This window comes from Physeter macrocephalus, unplaced genomic scaffold (genome assembly GCF_002837175.3).
Source record: "Physeter macrocephalus isolate SW-GA unplaced genomic scaffold, ASM283717v5 random_1020, whole genome shotgun sequence".
NCBI lineage: Eukaryota > Metazoa > Chordata > Mammalia > Artiodactyla > Physeteridae > Physeter > Physeter macrocephalus.
The window spans coordinates 15,116-25,000 of NW_021146483.1; the positions used below are offsets into that span (position 1 = coordinate 15,116).

The 9,885-nt window shown below is 50.0% G+C and overlaps 1 long non-coding RNA gene across 1 annotated transcript; it reads left to right on the forward strand.

The window, feature by feature from the left end:
• The first annotated feature begins 3,260 nt into the window (after positions 1-3,260).
• LOC114485377 (uncharacterized) lies at positions 3,261-9,855 on the forward strand. Its single transcript, XR_003678836.2, has 3 exons — positions 3,261-3,468; positions 8,352-8,591; positions 9,586-9,855. It is a non-coding gene; the product is annotated as an uncharacterized lncRNA (long non-coding RNA).
• The last annotated feature ends 30 nt before the right edge of the window (positions 9,856-9,885 follow it).

Genomic DNA, 9,885 nt, shown 5'->3' on the forward strand with positions numbered 1-9,885 from the left:
GCTTTTGAGGTTTGTTTTAAGAAATCTTTCCCCACCCCTGGGAAACAGAGCCTCCTTCATTATCTTCTTTTGACATCGTAGTGTTCCTTTTTTTTTTTAATTTAATATTTTTATTTATTTAATTTTTGGCTGCATTGCGTCTTTGTTGCTGCACGAAGGCCTTCTCTAGTTGCAGCAAGCAGGGGCTACTCTTCGTTGTGGCGCACGTGCTTCTCATTGTGGTGGCTTCTCTTGTTGTGGAGCACGGACTCTAGGTGCGCGTGCTTCAGTAGTTGTGGCGCCCGGGCTTAGTTGCTCCGCGGCACGTGGGATCTTCCCGCACCAGGGCTCGAACTCGCGTCCCCTGCATTTGCAGGCGGGTTCTCAACCACTGCGCCACCAGGGAAGCCCATTTTGCTTTCTTGAATAGTGAATTCTCACTCTGTAAGCATAAGACACACGCACAAACACACGTATCTGTTATGCAAGGCTCTTCCCACTGGAAAGTACGTGTGTCACGTGGGCAGCAAACTTGATTTTCAGTGGTGGATCCCAACACCTCCTAAGTACGGGGCACACAGTAGGCATCCAGTAAACATATGTTAAATTAATGCAGTCCCAGTAAGAAGGACGACTGGGAGTAAGTGCCCAAGAAGCTGTCCAGGTGAGCACGCTGGGGTGGAAGGCAAGGGGCACAGGTGGGCCAGGTGAGCGGGGAAGACTTCGTGGAGGAGGGACCGCAGCAAGAGGGAGACAGAAGGCGGAAAGCATGGGAGCCGGGGCCAGCACGGCCAGGGAGGCCTCCCAACGCCCCCGACGGTGCCTATGGGGAGCCTCTTCTTGCTCGGGCCTCGGCCTCCAGAGGAGCAGGGCTGGGTGCTCTCCAGGTGTCCGTGGCTGTGCTGAAGGGCCCGGGGCAGCTGCAGTGCCAGCTGAACTCATTCACACCCACCCACCGGTACAGACCAATAGCAACCAGCTGAAGCCGGCCGAAGCCAGCACAAACGAGATGGAAGTGGTCAGGGTGGGCGCAGCCCCTGCAGAGAAGACCTCCAGGCACTGACCTGAGTCGGCACCAGGGGGCTCTGTCCCTGCTTGCAGCCTCTTTCCCCGCAGGTGGAGACAAGAGCAGGGAGAGTCATGGGTTTCCTCCCATCACTGTGTGCTGGAGGTTGGGGGCTGTCAGCTACTGCTTCCTCCACCAGGGCATCTTATCCTGCTTGTTTCCTCTTGCTGGTGAGTGTTCTAAGGGCCTGTTTCTGTTGTTTTTTTGCCAGGGACATTTCCCCGTCCCCCCGTGTCCCAGCCCCCGCCCCCCACTCCCCAGCCTGGAGGCCTGAATGGTGAGCCCAGCCTAGGTGCTCACCTTCACCAAGGCTGAGACGCATTCCGATTCTGGATTCTGAGCTGGGGCGGAGCGGGTGGGGCTGAAGTGATTTGAGAGGCTGCTGGCCTTGCTTCGCACACACAGCCCGTGGGCCCAGGATGGGAAGTGCGGGCTTCTACTCTCAGAGGCTTTTTCGTGCCTTTCCCGAAGCTGCCTGCTCATCCTCTGCTGTTCCCTCCCAAGCTTGGCGGGACCCTCAGGATTTCGTGAGCTTCATCATGTACTGGGGGGTCCCATGGAGCCCCGCCAGTATCTCCTCCCCTCCTTTGGCCTTATGGCATGTGGCTTTGCACCCTTCCCTGGTCGTTGTTGCCGGTGAAATATCTTTTCTTCTTTTAAGCTGGTCTTGGTCATTTCGTAATTATCGGGAGGAAGAAGACTGATTCTGTGATCTGCCTTCCGTGTGGAATCCTTACCCAGAAGTGTCTGCGGATGTCTACACTGCTGTCCACCAGAAACACCATGAGTGCCACCTATGAAATCTCACATTTTCTAGTAGCTGCATTAAAAACGCAGAGAGAGGACATGCCGCGGAGCGGCTGGGCCCGTGAGCCACGGCCGCTGAGCCTGCGCGTCCGGAGCCTGTGCTCCGCAAAGGGAGAGGCCACAGCAGTGAAGGCCCGCGTACCGCAAAACAAAAACAAAACGCAGAGAGAAACAGATGAAATTAATTTGATAATGTTTTATTTAACCAACATATCCAAAATATTACAACTTAACACATAAGCAATATTTTAAAATATTAGTGAGGTATTTTACCTTCTTTTTCATACTTAGTCTTCAAAATTGTTTTATACACACACAGCTCACCTCAGTTCGGGCTAGCCACGTTTCCAGTGATCAACAGTTACACGTGGCCAGTAGCTACTGTAGACAACACAGGCCTAGACTTAATCCGGGTCTTTATTCTCCTCAATCCACCCCCCCCAACCCCCCGCCCTCCCAGGCAACACTCAAAAAACACAACCTTCTCTCCTCTGCCAGCGCTCCTGTTGAACACCTACCCTGCTTATGAAACACCTCCCGGCATCTGTAAAATTTATTTATACCAGGGATGAGACTTCCTACTAGCTCAGCTAAAGACACAGCCCCTGTGCTGTGAGTTAATAAGCTAAGAGAAGAAAAAGGCCATCCTTTTTCTTCATAAACCCTACAAGGACAGCCAGCTAACATTGCATTAGTCCATTGCCATTACTGTAATAAATATGTTCTCATTAAAATGGCCCTTGCAACTGGTTTTTCCTTTTCAACGCTGGAAGTCTTTTCCTGAGCGGGCAATGTGGTAGGCTCTTCCCGCCGTCACCCGCCCTCTAACCCGCTGGAGCCGCGTTTCCTCTTTTGTAAAGTAGGATCATAATAGCTTCTTTATCTACCTGGCAAGTCGGTTGTGAAACTTAAAGAGACAGTAAAGGGCAGGGCTCAGCCACTGCAAAACCCCACCCAAAGTGGCCTGTTGTTATCTGTGTGGTCCGTGGATGGAGGAGCCTTCAGGTCAGGAAGGCGCAGGTGTCCTCGGCAGGCCCCGGGGCAGCAGCCGGAGGGCCCAGCTCCGCCACGTCCCGCCTCGGAGGAGCGCACCTGCGGCCCGGCGCGCACAACTGGGGACGCGGGCGGAGCTCGGAGACCGCACAGTTACTGGGTGTGGGGGGCGGGGGCTCGAGGACACCCACGGAGCGCAGGGACGGGTGTTGCAGGGATGGTGGCCACGGCGCGGGACGGGCTGGCTGTTGCCGGCCGAGACCCGGGTCCTCCTCAGACCGCGGTCCTCCTGTGGACATAAACCCTCCCTGAGACTGGAGCCTCTCCGCCCCTCCTCCCGGCTCTCTCGCCCCGCCCCCTCCGCGCCGCGCACCTCCCCTGAGCCCCGCCTATTTCCCCGCCCCACGGCTCGGCAACAGTTCTCGATTGGCTGGGCGCCTAGGTAGGCCGCCTCCGCATTAGCGGAGGAGCTTCGAGTGGCGCGCCCGTGATTGGTGGACGTCCGCGTTTCTCCCAGGCGCGGCGCGCGACTGGCTGGCAGTGGCACGGTCTGCGGGGCCTGGGCGGTGCAGACGAGGCCTCAGGCGGAGGCTGCTGGGGGGGGCCGCGGCGGCGCAAGGCAGGTGAGCTGCCCCCGGGGGTCGGGGCGGGGGTACGGGCGGAGTGGGGTCGGGGCGCGGGCGTCCCTCGTGGCGGGCTGCGGTCCCCGCTAGGGCCGCCAACGGCCACGGCGCTTCAGCCCCGCTGCCCCCCGCGCCCCCTCTCAGCCCGGCGTTGCCGCCCCGGCGCCTCAGTCCCCTCCCCCTCAGCCCGCTCCTCCTCAGTTCGCTGCCCCCAGGCGCCCTCTGCCTCACCCGGTCCTTCTTCAGCGCCCCCGCTCCCCCTCCCCAACCTCAGTCCCCTCCGCCTCAGCCCGCTCCTCCTCAGTTCGCTGCCCCCAGGCGCCCTCTGCCTCACCCGGTCCTTCTTCAGCGCCCCCGCTCCCCCTCCCCAACCCGGGCGCGCCCCCGTCAGCTCCCCTCCCCCCACCACGGCGCCTCCTCCCCGGCCCGCCGACCCCCGCCTGCCGGCACCCGGCGCGGTCCCGGGACGTCGCACCCCACGCCGGCTGCCTGGCTCGCGTGCTCGGGTTCGCCGCTCTGACCGGGGGTCGCGCGTGCCGGCCGCTGCCCGCGGAGGCCGCTGACGTCGGGCGGGCCCAGCTCGGTGCCGGGTCCTGTGCCAGGTCCTCCGTGCACTACCCGTTCCCTCGCTCCGCCCTCCCAGCTTGGAAACGTGAGCGGTTCGGGTCTATTTTCGTCCATTTCGCTGGACGCTTCAGAGTTCCTTTAAGTCTGGAAACGCGGGACGGTTGGGTAGTTCTTGGGAATTTTTTCAGTTTATTTGGTTTGACAATTTTCTCTTTTTTCTTAATCTTTTTTTGTGTGTTTTGGAAACGCTACTGTATTGGGGCACTGGACCTCTTGGACCGGTTTTCTATTTTTTCATCTTTCTCTCCCATTTTGTAGCTTTGTCTTCTTGTTCGACTTTCTAGATTCTTCAGTTTTCTAATTCATGTGTTGAGCGTTTTATTTGGGCCATCAAATTTTAAATTTCCCAGAGGTTTTTGGTGGTTATTGTTTTTCCTCTAAAATTTAGTAACATGTTCTTGTTTCTAAATGTCGTGGCGTCGCAGTCTCCGTCCGTGGCATAAGTGTTCGCTGGCTTGAGTCCGCCTGTCCTGAAACGTCAGGTGATCTTGGTTGAACTCGCATAGCTGAGAGCGGGACCCTGCCCAGCCCTTCGGAAGTTCTCTGCACCTGCGCTGGTCCTGTCACTTTTGGCTAGGAAGACGGGTGGGGTTACCTTGAGGGACGTTCAGTGTCATTGTCTTTAGGTCCTTTTACTGGACTTGTTAGATTTCCCAAAGACGGGCTTTCCAGCCTCCTTCCTCGTTTTAGAAGTCAGGTAGAAGAGTGGGGCTGTGGCCTCCACAAATTAGCAAGGAAGTGCTCACTTATCCCCCTTTACAGGAAGGCATTCTAGAACTCACCTATGCCTCTTACCCTCTGGTCTAGAGAGCCCTTGGCTTTATGCCCCCCCACCCCGTCTTTGTTCGGGGGAGGCAGGAAGGGGATCCATGCAGAGTAGCTAACTGCTTTTTAAAAAATTGTGGTAAAAATACACAATATAAAATTTACCTTTTTAACCTGTACTGTTCCTTGGCATTAAGTATGTTCACAGTGCTGTGCAACCATCCCCACTATCTAGTTGCACAACTTTTTTTTATCAGCCTGAATGGAAACCCTGTACCCATTAGCAGTCGCTTCCCATTATCCGCTGCTCCTAGCCTCTGGCAACAGCTAGCTAGTCTTTCTTCTGTCTCTGTGAATGTGCCTGTTGTGGATTTTTTATGTAAATGGATTCATACATTATGTGGCCTTTTTTTTTTCTCTTTTTCTTTTTATTTTATTTATTTATTTATTTTTTTAACATCTTTATTGGAGTATAACTGTTTTACGATAGTGTGTTAGTTTCTCCTTTACAACAAAGTGAATCAGTTATACATATACATATGTTCCCATATGTGGCCTTTTGTGTTGACTTCTTTCACTTAGCTTAATGTTTTCAAGGTTTATCCATGTTGTAGCGTGTGTCAAAACTTCATTTTTCTTTACAACTGAATAATATTCCATTGTATGAATATATCCCAGTTTGCTTATCCATTCATCTGTTAATGGACATTTGAGTTTCTACTTTTTGCCTATTATGAGTAATGCTCCTATGAACATTTGTATACAAGTTTTTGTTTGAGCACCTGTTTTCATTCTTGCGGTATATCTTGATAACTAAGAGTGGAATTGCTGGGTCACATGGTAATTCTACGTTTAACTTATAGAGGAACCACCAAACTGTTTTCCACAGTAGCTGCACCATTTTACATTCCCACCAACAGTGTGAGAGGGTCCCGATTTCTTCATATCCTCTCCAGCACTTATTTTCCATTTCGTTTTATTATGGCCATCCTAGTGGTTGTGAGGTGGTGTCTCATTTTTATTTTGATTTACATTTCCTTAATGACTGATTATGATGTTGAGCAACTTTTTATGTACTTGTTGGCCATTTATGTATCTTTGGAGAAATGTCCATTCCAGTCCATCGTCCATTTTTTAATTGGGTTGTCTTTTCGTTGAGTTGTAAGAGTTCTTTATGTCTTCTAATACTACACCCTTATCAGATACATGATTTGTGTGTACTTTCTTTCATTATTTGGGCTGTCTCTTCACTCTGTTGATAGTGTCCTTTGATGCACAAAAGTTTTAATTTTGATGAAGGCAGATTTATCTATTCTCTCTTTTGTTGCGCATGCATTTGATGTCATATCTAAGAAACTGTTGCCAAATCCAAGGTTGTGAAGGTAAATCTCTATGTCTATTTTCTCTTGTTGCGCATGCATTTGATGTCATATCTAAGAAACTGTTGCCAAATCCAAGGTTGTGAAGGTAAATCTCTATGTTCTTTTTTTTTAATATTTATTTATTTATTTTTGGCTGCGTTGGGTCTTCGTTGCTGCACGCGGGCTTTCTCTAGTTGTGGCAAGCAGGGGCTACTCTTTGTTGCGGTGCGCAGGCTCCTCGTTGCAGTGGCTTCTCTCGTTGCGGAGCACGGGCTCCAGGCGCGTAGGCTCAGTAGTTGTGGCTCACGGGCTGTAGAGCCGAGGCTCAGTAGTTTCGGCACACGGGCTTAGTTGCTCCGTGGCATGTGGGATCTTCCCGGACCAGGGCTCGAACCCGTGTCCCCTGCATTGGCAGGCGGATTCTTAACCACTGTGCCACCAGGGAAGTCCTTCCTTTCCAGTTGGGATGCCATCTATTTCTTTTTCTTGCCTAATTGCTCTGGCTAGAATTCCAGTACAATCTTGAATAGCAGTGGTGAAAGCAACATCTTTGTTTTGTTTCTGATTTTAGGGGAAAGCTTTCAGCTTTTCACCATTGACTGTGGTGTTAGCTGTGGGTTTTAGTAAATGCCCTTGCCTGATTGAGGGAAGTTCTCTTCTATTTCTAGTTTGTTGAATGTTCTTGTCATGAAAGAGTTAGATTTTAACAGGTGCTTTTCCTGTACCAGTTGAGATGATCACGTGGTTTTGCCTAATTGCTTCTTAAACAGACTTTCATCATTTGACTTGTCCTGTATTTTGATTCCACTCTACATCCTTACTCCCAAATGTTCACAGGTGTCACTATCTTAAGCCTTTGGGGTTCTGTGATGAAAATTGGGTTATTTCTAAGTGTTCCTCATTGCAGGCTTATCAGCTTTTTCTGGCCTAAGTCAGTTTTCATTCATCCATTTGCTTTCTAGTTTTTGAGTTTCTTGCTTTTGTTTTTTCTCGCTTTCAATAAATGCCAGGCACTTTTGGTAGAGGTGGTGATAGGATGAAACCATCCTTCAGCATTGCAGCACCTGCCCTTACCTCAATATTTCAAGGTGAGGTGAGAGCCCAGGGAATTGCAGGGCATTTCGTAGGCCCCCTGCTGAGCGAGGCTAACTGTCCTGAGCACATCCCACGTTTGACCACCAGATTGGGGTTTGCAGGACAGTGGGAACAAGTGGTGTTGCTGTGAATGTTTTGGTGGTGGTTGTGCTCGTGCCGCCTGCAGGAGGGTTGCAGCATTATTTTGTTGACTGAAAACACCTTCATTTTCTTCCTCCTCTTCTTCCTAAATTTGGAACTCATTGCTATTTTGGACAGCTTAGCCCACTGGATTTCCAGTTAGAAGAGACTAGGCCTGCTGCATTTGAAACTGTTTACTTCCTTTGGGCCAAAATAAACTTAGGATTGATAGAGGAAAAGTACAGACCATGATGTTGCTGTTTACAACATGCGATTTATTGTAATCACATGTTGTAATTGACTCTACTTCGTTAAGTGACTTGTGTGATTCATTAGTCAGTTTTGTAGTTTGAATTATATCTGTAATAGTACTTGTTAGTTGGGTGCTTTGTTTTTCATTTAGTCGCATAGGGGCATTCAGTGAATGGTCACTGGCTGCGAATTTTAGTTGAGGAACTAAGAACCACGTGACAGACGGTTTTCGACATTTGTGCGGAATAAAACTGCAGGTGCCAGACTTAAGTAGTGTGAGAGTGATCAAGTGTAGATCAGTGATTCCCATTGGGGCATGAGGGGCTCCGCAGGGGCATGTATGGCTTGAAAACAAAGTAGTGCTTTGCCTAGTTGCTTTGGTCTTAAGTCATTCTACTTGCATTATTTGATCTTTATTTAACATTATTGGAAGATGGGAGCTATATGGAGAATATGAAAAAGGTCAATTTAAAGGTTTCCTTACTTGTTATTTATGCTACAAACCTTTTTAGCACTGGAGAGTGCTCACTTTTAGCCTGGTACTTCACATGTGGGGGGACAGAGCATTAAAGGGTGATCTCAGAAATGGTGTGGATTAACTGTTTACATTTATAGTAGAAATAAAATCCTGTCATTGTTGTTTCTAATTGTTCCCAATTGTAGTTGGAAATGAAACAGAGTGGACGCCACTGTTCTGATTAGATGAGGAAACGTAAGAAGTGCTTCAAATTCATTAGAAGGAGTAAGGAGCCCAAATACGTGGAACCCTCACTGATCGTCACGAATTCATCTAGCACTTGGGGCGTGGTTTTTCCAGGACTTTGTCAGACGTGGAGCAAAAGAGGGCTGAGGGGGACCCAAGAATATTTTTGGGTGAAGGCAAAGCAACATGATAGCAATGCAGTGAGTTCTCCCATTTCTCTGGGCACCTATGAGACGTTCATTGGTTCTGCAAGTCAGGCTTAGCGCCTCCCCTCAGAGTTCATTGTCTAGTTGGAGAGAAAGACTCTTTAATAAATATTACAATTTCTGTTAAGTGGTAAATGCCAGGGAGCACTAAAATTGGCACCTAACTTGGATATGTTGGGTTGGGGGCATCCACTAGAGCTTCCTGGAGGTGGTATCTCAGGTATAGCCTAAGGACGAGTAGAAGTTAGCTGGGAGTGATTGGGGTGGAAAGAGAACAAGGGATTGGGGAATCAGGAATCAGGAGGGCATCCCAGACAAGGAGAGAGCACAGGAACAGTATGTAAATGGGGTGAGGGGAGAGGGTTACCTGAGGCCAGGTTCTCAGTGAGGCGGCGATATGTGTGGTGGGAGATGGAGACGTGGGGCCTTGGACAGAGGGTTTACTTGCAGGTGCTGGGAAGCCATGGTGGGATCTGAAGGGAGGGAGATGGTCAGGTCTCTTTTTAGGTGGACTGTTGTGGCAGTTTTCTGGCTTGAGGAGGCAAGACTGGAGACAGGGAAATTAAGGGCGCTTCCTCACAGGAAGCCAGCCAGAGATGGTGCAGCAGGGGACCAGCTGGAGGGAGGGCTCTGCTGTTCTGAAGAGGGGGGAGCAGTTGGACTCATTGAATTTAGTTACTTGTGGGTGACTTGCAGAAATGCTCCACGAGAAGTAAAATCAGATGCCTACCTCAGTGTATACAAAGAAATTACAAATGGATTAGATGAATTAAAAATGGTGGGAAATGTGAAAGGCAAATCAGTAAGAGTAGTAGAATCCATGACACACTATTCATGTGTTCTTGGATTAGGAAAGCCTTTTTCTTTTTTTTTAATTTTGCATTGTTTTGATTTTTTTTAACAGAAACTTTAAATCCACATATTATCAAGGGAATTTGTTATTTTTTAAAATTTATTTTATTTTTATATTTATTTTTGGCTGCATTAGGTCTTCGTTGCTGCACACAGGCTTTCTCCAGTTTCAGTGAGTGGGGGCTACTCTTTGTTGCGGTGCGTGGGCTTCTCACTGTGGTGGCTTTTCTTGTTGCGGAGCACGGGCTCTAGGCGCGTGGGCTTCAGTAGTTGTGGCACGCGGGCTCTAGAGCGCAGGCTCAGTAGTTGTGGCGCATGTGCTTTGTTGCTCCGCGGCATGTGGGATCTTCCCGGACCAGGGATCGAGTCCCCTGCATTGGCAGGCAGATTCTTAACCACTGGGCCACCAGGGAAGTCCCTAGGAAGGCCTTTCTAA